Genomic DNA, 19915 nt, shown 5'->3' on the forward strand with positions numbered 1-19915 from the left:
GTTGAGGAGGTTCTTGGCGCAAGAAGACGTTGGCTCCGACGTCGACCAGTACGGTGGTACCATCCAAGGATATAGGTCCTCGAAGTAAAGTGGCATAAGGCTGTCGCATTGGACGGAGATTATGTTGTAAAATGGGATTTTGTGGCCAAAAGAGTGGTGAATAACATGATGTATAGGAATCGTGAGTAAAACCAACCTGCTTTGAGCAAAAAATTTGTTGCTTTACTTACTGAACGCCCCTCGTAATTACGTTCGCATTGTTTAAAGACAGCTTTATCGGCCATTAAGTCTAATCATTCTGTGTAGCACTAACGCGGTAATCTACGAGCCGCGCAGAGTAGCGGGTGGCTAGGTGCTGGTGCAGGCGTCGGCCACCGAGCGGCGCTGCCGTCGGGGCGGCTCGAGGCGCCGGCACAGTGGAGGGCCGCAGTGTCAGTGCGGTTGCGACTGGCAGCCGGGCGGCAGCGAGCGGCAAGCACAGCGACCGGGCTATGGGACGACACGCCGACGCCCCCGCCGCGCCGCCTCCTCGCCTCCTGCCGCCAGCGCCCGCCGCCGACTCGGGCACCCGTATCTAGCTGAGAACAGGTCAGTGGCGGCAGCACACCCCACGCCAGGTCCCGTCCACCGCTGACTCTGCACAGTTCACCGGCGTCGCACCCTCCGATGCAGTGAAACGACGACGAACGTCGTACACCTCGTCGACGTGCTTCTGGTGCAGAGTGTGTTGTTGTTTACGGTCCGAAAAGATCTAGATCATTTCTGCTTAGATCAGTGAACATTACATCCAGTCGTTTGCTTAAGTGGTGGATGTTACAGTTTGGCCAGTCAAAATCAAGTGAGTAGGGCATAAACCCGAATCTCTCGCTCTTAAAAAAGAAACCAACGTTCCCATTTTGTAATTTCTCTATGGTTCTTAAAGCATTCTCCGTATCGAAATGAATGTCGGCCGCGAGTAGAAATTTGACGGGGGTGATAATGTGTCCCATTCAGAACGTGAATTTTCACGTAAATGCATATCTACTCTGAATGTTCTACGCGCTACAGCTGCTTAACACTGCCAAAAATGAACACGATGTAAATGATCACAGCTTATCAGATTGTTATTTGTGCTTTGTTGTCAATCTCCTTCTACAGCCACACTCAAAAACTCCATTTCAGTGCATTCTGGGACCCAACATCTGTCTACACTAACCACAAAACGCTATGAAATTGTTCTGGCTTTTCTGCAGATAATTTTTAAAGATAAATTAACAATCGTACAACTAGGAACTAACTGTGAATTTATTAACGTATTATTCGTATTCCTGAGAAACTGATGTACCCTGGGAACTGTTGCGACTAGAACGTGCGGGTGTTGCAGGCAGAACAACTAAAAAAAACGTTCAAATGTGTGCCAAATCTTATGGGACTTAACTGCTAAGGTCATCAGTCGCTAAGCTTACACGCTAGTTAACCTAAATTATCCTAAGGACAAACACACACACCCATGCCCGAGGGAGGACTCGAACCTCCGCCGGGACCAACCGCACAGTCCGTAACTGTAGCGCCTCAAACCGCTCCGCTAATCCCGCGCGGAGCAGAACAACTATGTCACAAACGTCCAAATGCAGAAATTAGATTTTGCGATTCCTTTGAAGAGACCGCTTGCTTTGTGGATTGGATCACAGCGACAACGATGTCGCCAGAGTTGCGTCGTCAGAGTGACATGAGCAACGGACCGTTGTGAGAAGATGTGGCACCGGGGACCAGACATCGCGTGTGCTGTTCACTATGGAAGTTTGCTGCTTCTTTCTGTCATGACTTCCTGTGGCGTGAATCCAACACATGTCGGCGTCAGTGTTTCTTTACATCGACCACTTGTCTCCGCCGTCTGCAGTCACGGTAGAACAACAACGTCGCAAGACGTTGGCCGTGTTGTGTCGGTGTCCGTACACGCTCCCTTCGCACCGAACGGTTATGTTCCTGGTGTGATTACCGTACTGATTCCCTTGCCGTGTAGTCGGATTTTAAAGAACCAGGAATTGTTCTAGGCAAAGAAAACCCAGTAAATGGTACTCCGTATCGTATCTGCTGCTCTGTGCATAATTTGACATGGATAATTGTGCTTCTGGAAGTCACAGGAATTTTGTTTTGCCTCTCCCACGGTGAATTAAATATCGCCCTTCCTCAGAGCACTTCTTGCCTTAAACGACGGTGAGAAGGTCTCTGCAACGGCTGGAGATTGTTGTCAGTAAACGGAATACCTTTCGTATGAGACTCACATGGGATTATTGTAAATGGAATACCTTTGGTATGAGACAGACATGGAATTATTCATAGTAACTGAAGATGCTGCTGATTTTAGTCTCTGTCTGATGTTAATGCCAGAGCAATATATATTTAATCTACAATCGTGCATCCCAATTTTGTGACAAACAATGTTCATGGGATTTTTTATTTACGTTTGGTTTCGTCTCACGAGGTACGAATGACTGGAGAAAAGTTCCAAACATTCTCTTCCCGTCACCGTTCCGTCCCTGGGAGTAAGGTGTCAGTTTCTTCTCTGCAAGAACAAATCTCTGCATCAGTTATTGAGTCCTCGGAGGAAGCGTCGGATTTAAGATCAAATGAGTCTCAGTTTCGTAATAAGTGAGTCCTGTTGGATTATATAGTGGATTCCGTAGCGGTTTCAGCAGAATGGCAGCGCCGTTTCCATTGGTTGTGAGACATTAGTGAACGTACGTGCAGGTTGATTCCGTGATGATATTACAGACTTTCAGGGATGATGGAGAAGGATAAATGTATCAAAAAAGTCTAGTAATCATAGGCTCTAAAACACGTACTTCGTCTTCAACACTGTGAAAAAAATCACTTCTAATGTAAGCTCTCTGCTTGCTTATTTTGGGAGGGGTCAGTGTGGGTCAATCCAAGAAAAAAGTCAAGTAAACATGGGTTCGAAAGTGCGTACCTTAATAAATTTGAGTACTTGTTTATTTTTTAACTACAGTGAAACACATCTCTTGTACTGGTCAAGTGCTCAGAGCTCTTAAGGTATGCAGTTTAGAGCCCATATGGACTTGACCTTTTTGATACATTTGCCATTCTTCATGATCCCTGAAAGTCTGTAACATCATTATGGCATCACCCTGTATAGCAGAAGTTTCTGTATGAGAATAGCATAGCAGTATGTATGTTACCTGTACGCGGGAAACGTTGCACAGAACGAAAACCTATTTACTACACTTGCGCAGCCTGTACTGGTATAATGCAAAAGCAACTGTTAGAGAATACATAAAGAGTACACAGAGATGACTTGCGGCAAGGGGCATACGTTCTTACTCGACTCGCCGGTAATTGTACAAACATGTTAACAGATCAGAAATGAGACCGTGAAGAAATGGAAAGAAATGTTTCAGAGTGAAATTACGGTTAATTTTCAGCTACTTACGTGTCGCACCCGTAGAGACTGTAAACACAAACGTAGACTGTCCTCACAGAGATACCTAGGGAGTCCGCAGAGCACCTTTATGGTGAAATACGATATGAAAACACGCTAACACGCTGCTCTGAGCGCTGTTTCACGCCACATCGGCTCTGAATAGCATCACCAGGAAGCCGAATATTCAGCGAAAGCGACGGGTAATGAGACAAGGAAACTTATCAAGTAAGAGTAGTATGATAGTCCCGCACACTCGGTGCGCCGGAATTGCTCTAGCTGGGGTCAGTGATCCATAGAATGCACGTGCGCTGTAAATTCTTTACGATCCAGAAACTTCACGTAAACTCCCCTTGTTATGCTTAATGAATATCGGAGAAGATTCCGAGAAGAGCCGCCCAGTGCTGGAAGCGGCCAGAGATGCGTATCCCTCGGCGCCCGTTCGCAAACAAGCCGCGGGACGGTAATTATCCGGCCAGCCGAAGCGGACGAAAAAAGGTGCGCGAAACTCCGGCACGGCTGGCGCGGAGGCGAGCGGTGCGTGATGGGTATTAGCGGAGCACGGCGGGCCAGAGGTTAATGTCTGCCTGCCCTGGCCACTGCAGCTGCCGCATCTGTAGAGGGAGGGCTGCCGCGCTGGACGGCACTTCTCGACGTCTGAATCAGCACTTGCAGCACCCGACAAGGTTGACGCTGGAACCGAGCTGCGAGCCCAATGACGTTCTCCAGCAAAGACTTCTGGAGTAAAATGGAGACGGCATCATTGATTACCGGTAATGAGGGACTCAGAGGTGAACTTTTGAAGGGTTATAGTGCTAAACGGGCTACGCAACAAAATGTTTATTCAAAATATATAGCCGGCCGTTGTGGCCGAGCGGTTCTAGGTGCTTCAGTCCGGAACCGCGCTGCTGCTACGGTCGCAGGTTCGAATCCTGCTTCGTGCGGTTCTAGGCGCTGCAGTACGGAACCGCGGGACTGCTACGGTCGCAGGTTCGAATCCTGCCTCGGGCATGGGTGTGTGTGATGTCCTTAGGTTAGTTAGGTTTAAATAGTTCTAAGTTCTAGGGGACTGATGACCTAAGATGTTAAGTCCCATAGCGCTCAGAGCCATTTCGAATCCTGCTTCGGGCACGGCTGTGTGTGATGTCCTTAGGTTAGTTAGGTTTAAGTACTTCTAAGTCTCTGGGACTGATGAGCTCAGATGTTAAGTCCAATAGTGCTTAGAGCCATTTGAACCATCAAAATAAATTTTATTCAAATAACAAGAACAGAAATATGCACTTTGCACTCAGATGCCAAACGGGCTACGTCTACCAAACAATTTTTGTAATATTTCTACTTCTAGCAATCATTTTACTGTTCAATCTTGGCACTATTCACCATAAAATTATTTGTCACTTCAAGCAGGTATTCCATCACACTTTTGATGTACTTTTTCTTCTGCGTATACAATCTATTCGCACTAGTTGCCTCACTGAATGTGATCGTTCTGAAATATTCACTTCGTCACCGTTTTTTAAACGTTCTTAACAATTCCCAACGCTGCCAAACGTCTTTTTTATCTGAATTGCCCAAGATGTGTTGGTTTTATTCCACGAGGCAGAACTTATATTAACCATAGTTGTGTTAATGATCATTTCACTTGTTTGCTGAAAGTCCATAAAATAACTGTCGCCGCGTGGAGTGGCCGTGCGGTTTGAGGCGCCATGTCACGGATTGCGCGGCACCTCCCGTCGGAGGTTCGAGTCCTCCCTCGAGCATTAATGCGTGTGTTGTTGTTAGCATAAGTTAGTTTAAGTAGTGTGCAAGTCTAGGGACCGATGACCTCAGCAGTTTGGTCCCTTAAGAATTCACACATATTTGAACAAACAACTTTAAACGGTTGTTCTCCCGGGCTGCTGCTATGGTTTTCTTTATATCATGAGGAACGAAACCCTTCCTCACCTTTGCTCACGCATTCTTTTAGTGTTGCCGGTTTTTCTGTTACTTGCCTTTGCTGAATTATTCATATTGTTTTCACTGTCCGTTGTACCATGAAGGAATACACGCAAAGGATAGGTCACAAAGGGGTAGGAGCAAGATGAAGTGTATTATCTCTAAGTTCTGCATAGTCAACTCGTGTAAAGCATTCTGCATTTACTCCATGTAGCATGAACAATTCATATACTTCTCATGTCATCTGCTGGCCTTCGTACTACTTACATCAGCCGTTATCAGAGGTAGCCCTTTAGCCTGAAAAAGCCCTTTTCACATACCAAGTAAAGGAGTCGTAAACACATTTTATGAAAAGCTGGCGCTTAGCCACTTCAGCATGATAACCCTTTATTTATCTTACTACAAACCTGTAGATTAAATTAGATAGTCTTTTTGAATGTTAATTAAGTAAGGAAGGGACAGATAGCTACTTAAGGCTGGCGACGAGCTTCAGAGATCATATATCTAGACGTAACTTCGCTGCTATTGAAACTCCACTACGTACACGGATTTCGGTTTTCTTCTTACTTATTTCTTTATTATATCTTTCTGACAATACGTTGTTCGTGTGTTCCTTGGCCTTTTGGAGGTTGTTTTCAGTGTTAACCTAATCTAAAAATGATCTCCAGAAGGCTATGGGAGGCGTGAACAACGTATTTTCATAAATATGTTATATGAAAACAAATAAGAAAGAGACCGAAATACTTCTGTTTAGTAGAGTTAGAATAGTAGAAAACTATCGTGTGGATGAAGAGAATCTGAAGCAAGTCACCTGCTTTAAGAACCTGGGTAGCAGAACAACAAAGGCTGGTAAATCAAGCCAGGAGATTAACTGTAGAAATGCACAAGATAAAACAGAAGGACAAGCAACTACCAGTCAAAAGTAATAGTTTAAACATCATTCAGCAGTATGTAAAACTTATGTTTGGAACGTTGCGTTATATGGCTCGGAGGGATGGACAGTAGGGGAATCTGAACTGCAAAATCTGCTTGCTTTTGAGGCTTGTTGTTGGAGGAGAGTCCTAAAGATTTCATGGACAGAGAGAATGGCCAATGAAGAAATGTTCAACAACATACTAAAGAAACTATCGTTGTGGAGGACTATGAAGGAACGCAGGGACCGATGGATTGAACACCTGTGCAGATATTGCTCAGTCACTGTGAAATTAATATAAGGAAAAGCGCCAGGAAAGAATGCACGAGGGAGACCAGAACTTCAGTACTTCAGGCAGATAAAGCTGGATCTAAAACTGACAACGTATTCGGAACTGAAGAGACTAGCAGAGAAGAGGGAAAATGGAGAAAGGGAATTGCTGCCGACGAATCTGCCGATTGTGAATAAGACAAGAAGGAAGGGATAAGCTGTACTTAATTATGCTGGAAACAAGAGAAAACAAACGAGACTGACTCTTTGCTTACTGCGCTAAAACGTAAACATAAGTAAGACTTCAGTCTTGGCTTCACGATCTTTCAGTGTTTACTCGGATAATAGGTAAAGAAAAATGAAACCTTTAAAAGGAGGCTTAAAACACCGACTAATTCACGCACTGACTATGAAGCCTTTACTAAACTGTTGTTACAAGCTAATTAACCGTTCCTTATGAACTCACAAAATCTGCCCGTCGCGTCGTGTCTCCTCAATATAGAGTGTAAGTCGAGTGTTATTAAAGATTCTGGTATGTTCAAAATGCTATGTTACGGTCACGGTATCAAAACAATAGGTCTCACTGAGTTAAAAACGTCGGAGTGATGGGATTTTTCATAACTTTAATTGGAATTTCAACAGAAGCATCTCGATTGAATGTTTCAGAGAAATGTACACTGTGAGAAATTCCGGGATACTGTGTGTTGAATTTAGACTTTAACCCAAATCTTTGCCTTTCGCGAGCAATTCTTTTACCACCACAGCCATCCAAATATCGGTTAGTAGCCTTCTCCCAACCTCCTCCTCCCCCTCCCCCCCCACTCTCCTCCATCCAATCGCCCTAATTACGATCAAGTTCTTCTCAATTACTTGGAAAAATACAGCAACCAGCCACTTTTTATACGGGTTTATTAATGCCAAGATACGTTCTCATCCATCTTCAATTGCCATCCTATGTTTATGTCGTCATCAATACTATGGGTTTGTCGACCGCATTTTGAATGCTGCAGCTGCATGTCAATCCATTTAGCTATCAAGTTTTCCAAGTTCTATATTTACGTTTAATAAATAATTAGTTGCACTTAGTTTTATTCTGTAGCTTACAGCTCGTTGTTTCGCATTAACATACATAGTAAATACACTTTTAGCTCCACTGATTCACTGCAGTATTGGCCATGCGGACGACTTAAGTGTTTGTTTGTCCTGGAAAAGACATATATGGCCGGCCTCTGTGGCCGAGCTTTCCTAGGCGCTTCAGTCTGGAACTGCGCGACCGCTACGGTCGCAGGTTCGAAACCTGCCTCGGGCATGAATGTGTATGATGTCCTTAGATTAGTTAGGTTTAAGTAGTTCTAAGTTCTAGGGGACTGATGACGTCAGATGTTAAGTTCCATAGTGCTCAGAGCCATTTAAACCATTTTGAAAAGACACCTATAGCCGAGTTAAAATTTTCTTATACACTGGGTAGTTGTGTTAATAGATTTAATACCGCCGACCATTGATTTCAGTCCGTTTCTAGCTGCACCAGTGTTAAGTCTACAAACGCAACTTACACCAGGAGTACATTTTCATCGTATAAGAAAACTGCAACTCGACTGTAGATGTATTTTACGATATAAACAAATGTGTATAGGGCACATGGGGAAGTCTGCGCTGCAGCAGTGAACGTGTGTGTGTGTGTGTGTGTGTGTGTGTGTGTGTGTGTGTGTGTGTGTGTGGTCTGAATGTAAAGGGGAAACAAGGAGGTACAAGTTACAGAGTAAAAGTAGGTGCGACTACCTATTAATTAAACCTAAATACGCGACTCGGAAAACGTGGAAGCGAAACGGATTGTTATTAAATTATTGTTAACTGAGGATGGGAAAACGCAACATAAAGTCTGGACCAAGGTGCACTCAGCCTAATGATACCTAACTTAGGCGCTACTGGGGTATGAAACAGCGACTCCAAAGTCAATGAAACAGACAGCTGCCGGCCGGGGCTCGATACCGCCTCGAAAGACGCCACTGGCTGAGGATGATACGGCGGTCGGTCAGTCCCAACTGACCCATCAGGGCCAGAACGCGAAGCTTTGCTTTGCCTCCAGAATACGAGAAACCATTGCGTGGCTCCCAGTCTGTTTGAATATCACAGTGTCTGAATCATTACCATCATTATTACATTTTGCAGTGATATCCATTATATTCGAACAATACGTGGAATGAAGTGGAACGGAGATTCTTCGAACATTTTCTCCGAAAGACGTATCTTGATATTCGTTTCAGACAGGCTACACGTATCTGCGTTTCTCTTCGTCCTGGATAAGCCGTTTCACACGCTTTTTATATACTGGGTGATTCTTCTTAACGTTTAAAAACCCTCGAAGCGACATAGTAGACGCTGAGGCAACTAATTTAGCATAAAACACATGGGGTCACAAATGTCGGGAAATACCCCGAAACGGATGAGAAATGTTGAATGTGTAACGTCACCATATGATATACCTCGCCGCAAGTGCAACAGTTGGGCTTGGGCGTCAAGGGATGATTGAGCTCAAAAAAAAAAAAAAAAGGCTCTGAGCACTATGGGACTTAACATCTATGGTGATGATTGAGCGATGCGATACTTGCATTCGAGTAAATGGCACAAATTCTGAACACCTTTTGTAAGTGTCATCTGTTGTAAACGGAGACGTTGCAGAATTATTGTCCTTTAATGTTTATAGACGTTATTTAGTAAAGAAATCGAAGGTCGCTTAGTGGCAACGGCGCAAATCGTAAGCTTATATTCATTTACTTTGACGGAAAACGGTGGCTTTTAGTTGTCCTGTACTTCGCAACAAACCAGCAGAGACCATTAGATCGAAAAATAAAATCATAAATTCTACCTCAATGTAAACACATAATTGTCTAAAGCAGTGAAAAAAAATACTGCCTACCAGGCGCAAGACTCGAACCCTGAGCACTGCACATAACATGATCACACGTGCTCAGAGCCACACCGATGTGAACACTTGACTTGGGTTGAGATGGTCAGCGCGGCAGGCCGATAGCTCAACCGCTGCACGTGAGGCGAGGTACGTCATCTGGTGATGTCACATATCCGACATTTGTCACTCACTTTTGAAGTAACTCCCGACATCTGCGACCCCATAAGACTCATATTAAATTACTTGTCTCAGCATCATCCACGTTTCTACTGAGGCTTTTAAACGTTAATAAGAATCACTCTGTACAGGAAATCATTTGTACGAAATTAGAAACCTTCGCAAACCACTTCACTTCTTTCGTCTGCAAGAGCAATTTATAAACTTTCCAATGATATATTAGGTTAGGTTATTGCTCGTACTGACAATATTGCGCCAATCATTGTCTTAGGCAATTTTATTGTCGTCGGTGTTCGTAAGTTTCCATTTTTTGTTGTATGTAGATAACATGTACAACCTCTCAACGCCTCCGTTTAACACTGCAATATTAAAAACAAGCTTGAGTCCTGTAATGATTATTGTAACCCTTTGTAGCGTCTTTACAGTTCGTTTGTCTTTCATCGTCACGCGAAGTAACTATTCATTTCTAACAAGCGTTGAGATATTCTGCTAGCATTGTTCCTGCAAACACAGCGACTAGCAGCACGTAACGGAGACTAGAGCGCCATCGCGTCCTGGAAAGAAGAGAGTGCATAGCGCGCGCGATATCAGCGTAAGGTATGCGCGTAGCGCCCACGCTATTACCTCTGTCCGCACGAAGTGTGTCTTGAAAACGCCACTTTCTTTGCCTTCACGTACACTGGGGCGCGCCGCAACAAGAAAGTAGCTAACATGATTTCATAAGTGTTGGATCCAGGAAAGAAAACAGTAGAGAGAAATTGCAACAACTTGGCTACAATTATAGCAAGGAACATGAGAAACACGCAGTTCCTGTACCATAATTGTCTGCTAACACAGCAATTTCTTTACAGAAAAAGTAGTTCAAAGATGAATTCAGTTGTTCGTCAAAGGAAGAGGGATGGGGCATATGTATGGGACTCTTGCTGTACTAAATTTCCTAATTCCAGTACAACAGCAACAAAAGTTACGCTCACTTGCGGCTCCACTGTATTACATCACGTCCATCATTCTCTTAAGAAAGACGCCAACTACAGAAAGAGTCGCCACTCTCTCGAGACTACTGGGGTCAAGTGCGTGCATTTAAGAGCAGTCACCTGCTGCGAATGTACTTGTGCTCGAGGTATACGTACGTCGAAATAAAGGAGCGGGGGAACACACAGTGAGACTGTCATACTTCTCCTGAGAATCTACTAGTGTGCCACACCATCAAGTGACTGTCATAAGCCTCGGAGGGAAAGTAACAGGTTTCGCCTCAGTTTTTAACAAAAGTATTCATTGCCCTTGAAACTTCCCGGCAGATTAAAACTGTGTGCCGTACCGAGACTCAAACTCGGGACCTTTGCCTTTCGTGTGCAAGTGCTCTAACCGTCCTTTTTTTTTTTTTTTTTTTTTTTTTTTATTCCGTATCATTCGTTGTGTTTGGTCGTAGCGGACGCCACATGACTTGCGTTGAAGTTCGTCGTTGATCGCTTCACTAAGTCTTTTTATTACAGAGACCAGCCTGCTCTCTGACCGAACAGGCTGAGCTACCATGCCGGTATCCGTCTAAGCTACCAAAGCACGACTCACGCCCCATCCTCACAGCTCTACTTGCGCCGGTACCTCGTCTCCTACCATCCAAATTCACCGAAGCTCTCCTGCGAAACTTGTAGTACTAGCACTCCTCGAAGAACGGATATTGCGGAGACATGGGTTTGCCACAGCCTGGGGGATGTCTCCAGAATGAAATTTTCCCTCTGCGGCAGTGTTTGCGCTGATATGAAGCTTCCTGGCAGATTAAAACTGAGGAAGAGCCGTAAGTTGTGCTTTGCTAGCTCAGTCGGTGGACTTCCGTCCACACAAATCACGACAAGTTTACAGCTGGCACGGTAGCTCAGCGTGTTCGGTCAGAGGGTTAGCTGCCCTCTGTAATAATAATAATAATAATAATAATAACTGAGTTAATGGTGAACGATAAGCTTTAACAAGCGTCCTGGGACGTCCGCCCCGACCAAAGACAGTGACCAATAACGAACAAACTGAGGTCAACAAAAAAAAGATCTGTCGAGCACTTGCCCCATGAAAGGCAAAGGTCCCGAGTTCGAGTCTCGGTCCTGCACACAGTTTTAATCTGCGAGGAAGTTTCATATCAGCTCACACTCCGCTGCAGAGCGAAAATTTAATTCGGGATTCATTGCTCTTGTTGGTGACTAACATGAAAAGAAAGTGAAGAGTGGATTTTAACAGCGTGTCGACTCCGTCATGTTATTAGAGACGTAGCTCAAACAGGCACTGATGGGGCACAAAATTGGAGCAATCCTTTTTAAGGAACCATCTCAGCATTTTGCTCTAAAGGATTTACAGGTACCATGTATGTCCAGATGGAGGGTTCAATACCGCTTCTGTCGCATTCCAATCGACAATACGTTGATATGGTTCACGTGAAATTGACTTTACTTGCACAGTTACAGACCATTACAAGAGGAATACACAAAAAGTGTGTAAACATAACTTTAATTTCAAGCACAAGATATTGTAAGTAATGCATATCGTCTTAAGTATCAGCAAGTTTTCGGCGGGTTAATGTGATCAGCTATCTTGTTGCGCCCGGATTGCAAAAATTCATGAAAATATTCTACTAGAGCTGCGGTTCTCAACGTGGCGGTAATTACCCCTAGAGGGGTAAAATTAAATTTTCTGAGCGGAAAAAAACGAAAAGGGTTTGATTGTGTGTCAGTCGTAGAAATACATTTTTGAAAAAGTTAATATTGGCTATATAAGTTATCAGTAATAACTTTTTCTCAATCGCTAGCATTAATGCGTGACACTATGCGGTGGAGGTTACAGTCTCCTCACGTTCTCCATCAAGTACATACATACTTTGTGCTTTCTACCAAATAACGATGAGCGTAAAAACGACACACAGGGACTTGTACGTAACAAACGGAAGATATACGATGAAAATCTCTTCTCCAAGTTGCAGATATTTCATGCCACAGACTCACTTCGAAACAGGTAAGTGAATTAATTGATACATGACACAACAGTAGCTACATAAAGGGTAGTATAATGCTGTATCACAGTATTATTATTATCATCATCTGTATTATTATTATTATTATTATTATTATTATTATTATCATAGTGGGCAGATACAGAGCATGAACACCCTCAAGTCTTTCAGTTTCTGCCAGTGCAGAAGTAAAGAGTACAACAATCAAAAGATTTACAAACAGTATGTATAGTGTATATATTTTAACTTGGTTGATTTGAAGTGGGGTTGTAGGTGAAGCAGCTGCCTCTAGGGAGAGAAGTAGTGCAGAGAAAGCAACTGTTGTGGCAAGTGTCTATCCTTACTGTGGATAGTTAGCTTTCTTATCCGAGAAGGAGTTGTAGTAGCAGTCGCGATGCACCGTGAACTGCTTCATCATTCATTGTAAAAACACGCAGACAAGAAATGTGGCACTCAAGATTTATAGATGTGAAATTAGATTTTAGACTACGATAATAGCTAAAATAAACACACGGGACTGAGTGGATTTGGAACATCTTTATGATCTGTAGTGATTGAGAAACGCTAAAACATAAAAGAGGTTGTTAGACAGAAGCAGTACCAATCGTCTCATTGACTCATTAGTCGGCGGCTTAATAAAACACAAAAACTAGCAACTAGCTATGATTTTTCTTTCGTCATTTTAGAAATAAAAGTGCTCAAAGAAAATTATTTTTCATTCTAAAGTTTAATTAGACGGCAATATTGGTGATGGAGCAGACGAGTGGGGCGGGGGGGGGGGGGGGGGGAGAACTACCCTAAAATCTGATTGCGCTCAGGGATAATCGTCTATGAAAGGATGGGAACCAGTGTTAACTGGATCTTCTCCCACACTCTACTTTGTTTGGGTTGGTTGTCTGCATATGTTTCACCAGCCATGCACTGTTTTCGCTGAATCGGAAGACGCTTAAGTTTTCCAGTTTGTATAGGTCGTTTTTATTTTGCATTTGTGATTATGTAATTTCCAGGACTAGCTTTTTCTTCAGTCATGTTGCTAAGAGATACCTGTTTGACGAAGATATAGCTTTAAAAATGTAAAGTTCTTGTGATTCAAAACCTCTGCGACATTGTTCATAAATCAAAATACACGTAACAAGAAGTCGATGCTCTCATTAACGAGAAGAGGATTTTTTTTCTTTTTCTTTATGCATGGATCCAAAGTAGTCATAAAATCAAAGAAAAAATTATTTAATAAAACACAGAAAACTGTTTTAATTGGATAAAGAGGGACATTATCAGCGTTAACATTTCAAAGGGTATGCGGGCTTCTCTAACATGTCCATTGTGTTGTTTGATAGGTCAGAGGCCACTTCTCACACTGAAATGTAAAGGTTAGTATGATACCAAAAATGTTTCTTGAGGCGAGTTTCTCCGTGAAAGTGTTGCACAAGCGAAAAATCCTAAATTGCACCATGGTTTGCATACCTCGTTAGACTGCTGCTCTGCCTAAAAATGACTGTCTCAGATTGGAGGGAGACAATAACAAACTGACATTAAAATCAAGGCCCTGGAAAATAATTCTCAAACCATCTCGCATCCTGCTCCGACAAGCAGACAGATGTATTACTGCAGCATCAGTTTCAAGAAAGCCAGAACAGGTCATGGATATTTACAAGAGTCATTTGCCGCGAATCATTCACTACAAAACTACTCCTCACCTCGCGTCCTCGGTAAGCTCTTGGTGTTACTTTACCCACTTAAAAGTGGCTCAACTGAAACATGATTTAGTTTCGTTTATATGGTTTGTTGTTATTAGAGAAAATTGTCAGTTGTTTAGGCGCGTGAATCACGGCCTGTTGAAATTCATTTCGGTGACTAGTTTTGTTATGTGTCTTAACTGTAAGAAGTATATTCTCACGTTTGGTTGTTGATGAAAGTGAGACTTATCATGGAGAGGACAGTAACCAGCGCTGAAACGTAGCCTGCAGCCCTCACATATCACCAGGGCGGTCGTTGCCCACAACATAACATCCGACGGACGGACCACAGCATGGCCTCCCTTCCTTGTGACACTGTTGAGGACTTTGGCTTTCAACTCAGGACATGCCTCTAAAGTCTGGCGCTCAATAACTTGACATCAACAACTTTCCTTCCCTTGCCTCCAAGATACTGGAGCGAAAAATGTCTTCAGCCACCTAGTTTCCAACCGGCTACAGTTTGCTACCATACAAGTGTGAGTTATATAGGCAGTCTTCTAAAGGAACAGGGCTCTAATCCTGTTATTTGTGGAATCTTTTCTGTAGAAACTGCTCCAAAACATCTGAGTGTAATGTGGTGTACGCCAGTTCGCATCGTTGCTGGGATTCCACGTTAAACGACAGTTCCTCTGCCTTCCTTCTGTTGTATGCCAAGGTGTCAAAAGTCACGAGATAGCGCTGTGCGCAAATACAGATGGCGGCAATATTACTTGCACAAAGTATAATAGGGCTGTGCGTTGGTGGAGCTGCCATTTGTACTCAGGTGATTAATGTCAAAACTTTATGACGTGATTATGCCCGTACTACGGGAATTAAGACTATAAACGCCGAATGGTAGCTGGAGCTAGATGCATAGGACATTCCATTTCGGAAATCGTCACGGAAGTCAGTATTCCTAGATCTACAGTGTGAAGAGTGTGTCGAGAATATCTAATTTCAGGCATTGTCCCTCACCACGGGCAGCGCAGTGACCGACGGCCCTCTCTCAACGACCGGCAGCAGCGGCGTTTGCGTAGAGTTGTCAGTGCTAACAGACAAGCAAAACTGCTTGAAATAATTGCAAAAATCTACTTGGGAGGTACGACTATGGTATCCACTAGGACAGGGCAGCGGAACTCGGCGTTAATGGGCTATAGCAGCAGACGACCGGTGCGAGTGCCTTTGCTAACAGCACGACATCGCCTGCAGTGCCGTGACCTCATCGGCTGGAACCTAGACCACTGGAAAACAGTGGCCTGTCAGCTAAGTCCCGAGTCCCGATTTCAGCACGTAAGAGCTGATGATAGTGTTCCAGTGTGGTGCAGACCCCACGAAGCTCTGGGCCAAAGGTGTCAACAAGGCACTATGCGAGCTAGTGGTGGCTCCATAATGGTGTGGGCTGTGTTTACATGAAATAGATTGGGTCTTCTGGTCCAACCGTTCATTGACTGAAAATGTTACGACGTGCTGCCTGGAGATTTGCTACCTGGAGACAACGTGGAATTTTTATGGGTAACTACGCGCCATGTCGTCAAGCCACAATTGTTAGCGATTGGCTTGAATAACATTCTGGACAAATCGAACCAATGATTTGGCCACCCAGATCGACCTACATAGATCCCATAGGACATTTGCGGGACACAATCGAGAGATCAGTCGGAGCACAAAATTCCGCACCAGCAACACATTCATAGTTTATGCCAGGAAGGGGTCTCAACAAGACAAGAGTCCAGGCGTCTCGGAGTGAACCAAAGAGATGTTGTTCAGACATGGAGGAGATACAGACAGACAGGAACTATCGATGACACGCCTAGCCCAGGCAGCCCAAGGGCTACTGCTGCAGTGGATGACCGCTACCTACGGATTATAGGGCTCGCACAGAAAATTTTAAGTGCTCCTTTTTCCTGCGTGCCGTTCGAGAGTGGAACGGTAGAGAGACAGCTTGAACGTGGTTCATTGAACCCTCTGCGAGGCACTTTATTGCGAATAGCAGCGTAATCACGTAGATGTAGATTATGGCTCGGAGGAACCCTGACAGTAACGTCACCATGTTGAATAATGCTTTTTGTGCAGCCACAGGACGTCGTGTTACAACTCAAACTGTGCACAGTAGGCTGCATGATGCACAACTTCACTCCCGACGTCCATACAGCGCGATACAAATGGAGCCAACAACGTGCTAAATGGACCGCTCAAGATGGCATCGTGTTCTCTTCACCGATGAGTGTCGTATATGCCTTCAACCAGACAATCGTCGGAGACGTGTTTGGAGGCAACCCGGTCAGGCTGAACACCTTAGACACACTGTCCAGCAAGTGCAGCAAGGTGGAGGTTCCCTGCTGTTTTGGGGTGGCATTATATGGGGCCGATGTACGCCGCTGGTGGTCATGGAAGGCGCTGTAACGGCTGTACGATACGTGAATGCCATCCTCCGACCGATAGTGCAACCACATCGGCAGCATACTGGCGAGGCATTCGTCTTCATGGACAACAATTCGCGCCCTCTTCGTGCACATCTTGTAAATGACTTTCTTTAGGATAACGACATCGCTCGAATAGAGTGGCCAGCATGTTCTCCAGACGTGAACCCTATCGAACATGCCTGGGATACATTGTAGAGGTCTGTTTATGAGCGACGTGACCCATCAACCACTCTGAGGGTTCTACGCCCAACCGCTGTTAAGAGAAGTGGGACAATCTGCACCAACAGTGCCTTGATGAACTTGTAGATAGTATGCCACGACGAATACAGGCATGCATCAGTGCAAGAGGACGTGCTGCTGGGTATTAGAGGTACCGCTGTGTACAGCAATCTGGACCACCACCTCTGAAGGTCTCACTGTATGGTGGTAAAACATTCAAAGTAAAATGAGCAATAAATAGAGCGGAAATGATGTTTATGTTGTTCTCTATTCCAATTTTCCGTACAGGTTCCGGAACTCTGGGAACCGAGATGATGCAAGACTTTTTTTGATGTGTGTACTTCTGCAGGAGACTTCCGACGACTTGCTGAGAGCATGCCACGTCGAGTTCCTGCACCACGCCGGGCAAGAGGGAGTCCGACGCGAGACTGGGCGGTATCCCATGACTTTTGTCACCTCGTTGCAAGTGTTCTTCCGTGCGGAACGGAGACTGCCTCCAGCTGGATTACGCCTAACAGCTATCAGTGCGCTGCGGCGCTGTGGAGAGCCCGCCTGGACTATGGAGACCGGGCAGAGGAACAAGGCGCGCCGCGGCTCCTGGGGCGGTGGGCAGTGGGCTGCGAGCAGGGGGCGGCGGCTCAGCTGGGCTCCACGATCGATCCTCTGGCAGGCCGCCCAGCACGGTGCGGCTTTTAGGCCGTCTTGCGAAACGGAGCAAGTGAAAACTGGGCAGGCTCCGCATCTCTGCTACTTGAATGTCACAAATTCTATGACAGTGCACTCATTTGCCACGCACTTTCAGCATTATAAATCAATTTTACATTTTGGCTAATGACGTCTCACGGGGTTTGATGTTATGATAGGGTCGGAGAGACGAAAGACAATAATAGACGATGGAGCAGGAACTATGAAACAAGACATAAAAAAGGTAACGCAGAGGGCGCTGAGCAGAAAAGCGTCAAGCAAAGATACATGTTCTAAATACAATTTCATTTGAATGATTTCTTTCAGCGGTAGCGCTGTAAATGTAATTAATTTTTAATAAAAAATTTAAAAAGCCAGTGAAATCAGATTTGCTGGATAGACAAATCTGATCGACAAGTATTTTTTTTAAATATTTGTGTAAACTTTTATATTGGGTGCCTACAATTTAAGTACAGTTACTCATTGAGTGTGGGCTGCAATTCAGTAGTGAAACTTCCTAAATATTCTAATCCGTTAAGGCTGAATCAATTTACCTTGGAAAAAATTAGTTCCAATTTTGGCCACCAGGTGCAGATCTGGCGCTGTGAATGCAAGAAAGACGTATAGAAATGTTTCCATATGTAGTGACTTAGGAACAGGACGTGGGCAGGAAAGGTCAAACAAGTGACAAAGGCGTTATGTTGATATTGTTATTAACCGCCCCTTAGGCAATTAGTTCAATATGTGCACTGGAGACATTGTCGAGTTCTTGCACATAGTGACGAAAATTGGAACTAATTTTTTCAGTGTAAATCGGTTCCGCATTAACGCCTTAGAAAATCTCCCAAGTTTCGCTGCCATACAATAAGTAAAGCCTGTACTGGACCTCTGTCAGTGGCTTTATTTTAATTGTAATCGCTCGGTACATGTCGACAACATGGTTCCGTTTCTCATGGGTGTCAAGTCCAAAAGTTCAGGGTTCAGTCCTCGATCGATCTTAGCATTTTTATCCCTCCTTTAAAGTCTGCGAATGAAGTGAAAAACGTCAAGGTGCACTGTGATTCGCAGTCTGTGTTAAACTGCAGAGCCCATGTAACGCTCCTAGTCAGCTGAAAGATCGAAGGAATGCAAGGTCAATGCACCTTCAGTAAGACCATGCCTCGTAAAGTACTGTGGTGACTAAGCCATCCTTCAGTTTGAAGACAGCTTTACTTTTTCAATATTTACAGTGGTATCTCGTACAAACTACAGAACAAAATAAGGAAATTCCTTTGTGGTTGTCAATATAATCCATGGACGGACTGGGTCAAGTGGTCCCGAAATCTCGCTCGAAATCCCGACGAGACATGTTAGTCGGTCGGTCGGTCGATCAAAACGCCTACACACGACCAGTTTGTTGGTCGGTCGCTCTGTGCGTGTGTAGGGCCAGTAGGTAGGCTTGCGAAGGGCGGAGCGTGCCGGCAGCCGCTGGTGTGTGCCTCGCGCGGCATAACAAGGCGGCACCTGCGCCGTGTTTACACTGTCTCTGCAGCCTGCGCCTGCTATCAGGTCGCAAGGCCGCGCACGTACCGCGCCGCAGTTACGTCGCTCGCAGCGCAGCTCGTGTTCCAGCTAGAGTCCGGCAGCAGTGCCGATTATGCACTTATTACCAGCCTGTCTCGTTATGAAGCATTGTGTGGTGACGCCAAGTTCCAGGTACCGTGACTGAAGACAAGCTCTGCGCCATCGTGTCGGGGACCAGGTCCCCCGTCACTGGCCGAATTATTCGAAGACAGATCACCGTAAACGCTGTCGGTAAGTGGCACCGATCGCTTAGCGTAAAACATCTCCCACATTAATTCCGCAGTAAGAGATGCATACTGACCCTCGCCCCTTACATTTTTCGGTGTGGGTGTATGAGATATTCATAAATATTCTTGGAAGATTTGTCTATGTAATACAGCTTTCACTCGCTGCTGTAATATTTATAACAAGAATTGCGTTAAATATGGTGCAAACGTAGACATCGGGCTACACTGGTAGCTATAAATCAGTCTGTCACCACAGCGAAGATTTCAGGGAAGGGGTTGGGGGCAGGGGAGCTGGGGTCAGCACTGCCACACTCTAGCCGATTCTGCTTCTGCATTTAAACACATGAGTACAGAGCACACTAGCATTTGACTGAGAGCCGTCGCGAATATATTCAAAACAAGTACCATGCGGAGTATTGGATGCATCGGCTTATAGATGAGCGATGCGTGATGGTTTAAAAATTTGTTATG

At 44.7% G+C, this 19915-nt stretch overlaps 1 protein-coding gene across 2 annotated transcripts in view; it reads left to right on the plus strand.

Annotated features, from left to right (window-relative positions):
* Positions 1 to 450: 450 nt before the first annotated feature.
* LOC124610325 overlaps positions 451 to 19915 on the plus strand; it is a 484674-nt gene continuing 465209 nt past the window's right edge. The window contains exon 1 of one of the 2 annotated variants that reach the window (XM_047140149.1): positions 451 to 588. The gene's annotated coding sequence lies outside the window, so the exon portion shown is untranslated. Of the gene's footprint in view, positions 589 to 19299; positions 19449 to 19915 lie in introns of those variants that run through there. The other variant, XM_047140150.1, reaches the window with a different exon arrangement.

The sequence above is a fragment of the Schistocerca americana genome, chromosome 1, assembly GCF_021461395.2.
Source record: "Schistocerca americana isolate TAMUIC-IGC-003095 chromosome 1, iqSchAmer2.1, whole genome shotgun sequence".
Taxonomy (NCBI): domain Eukaryota; kingdom Metazoa; phylum Arthropoda; class Insecta; order Orthoptera; family Acrididae; genus Schistocerca; species Schistocerca americana.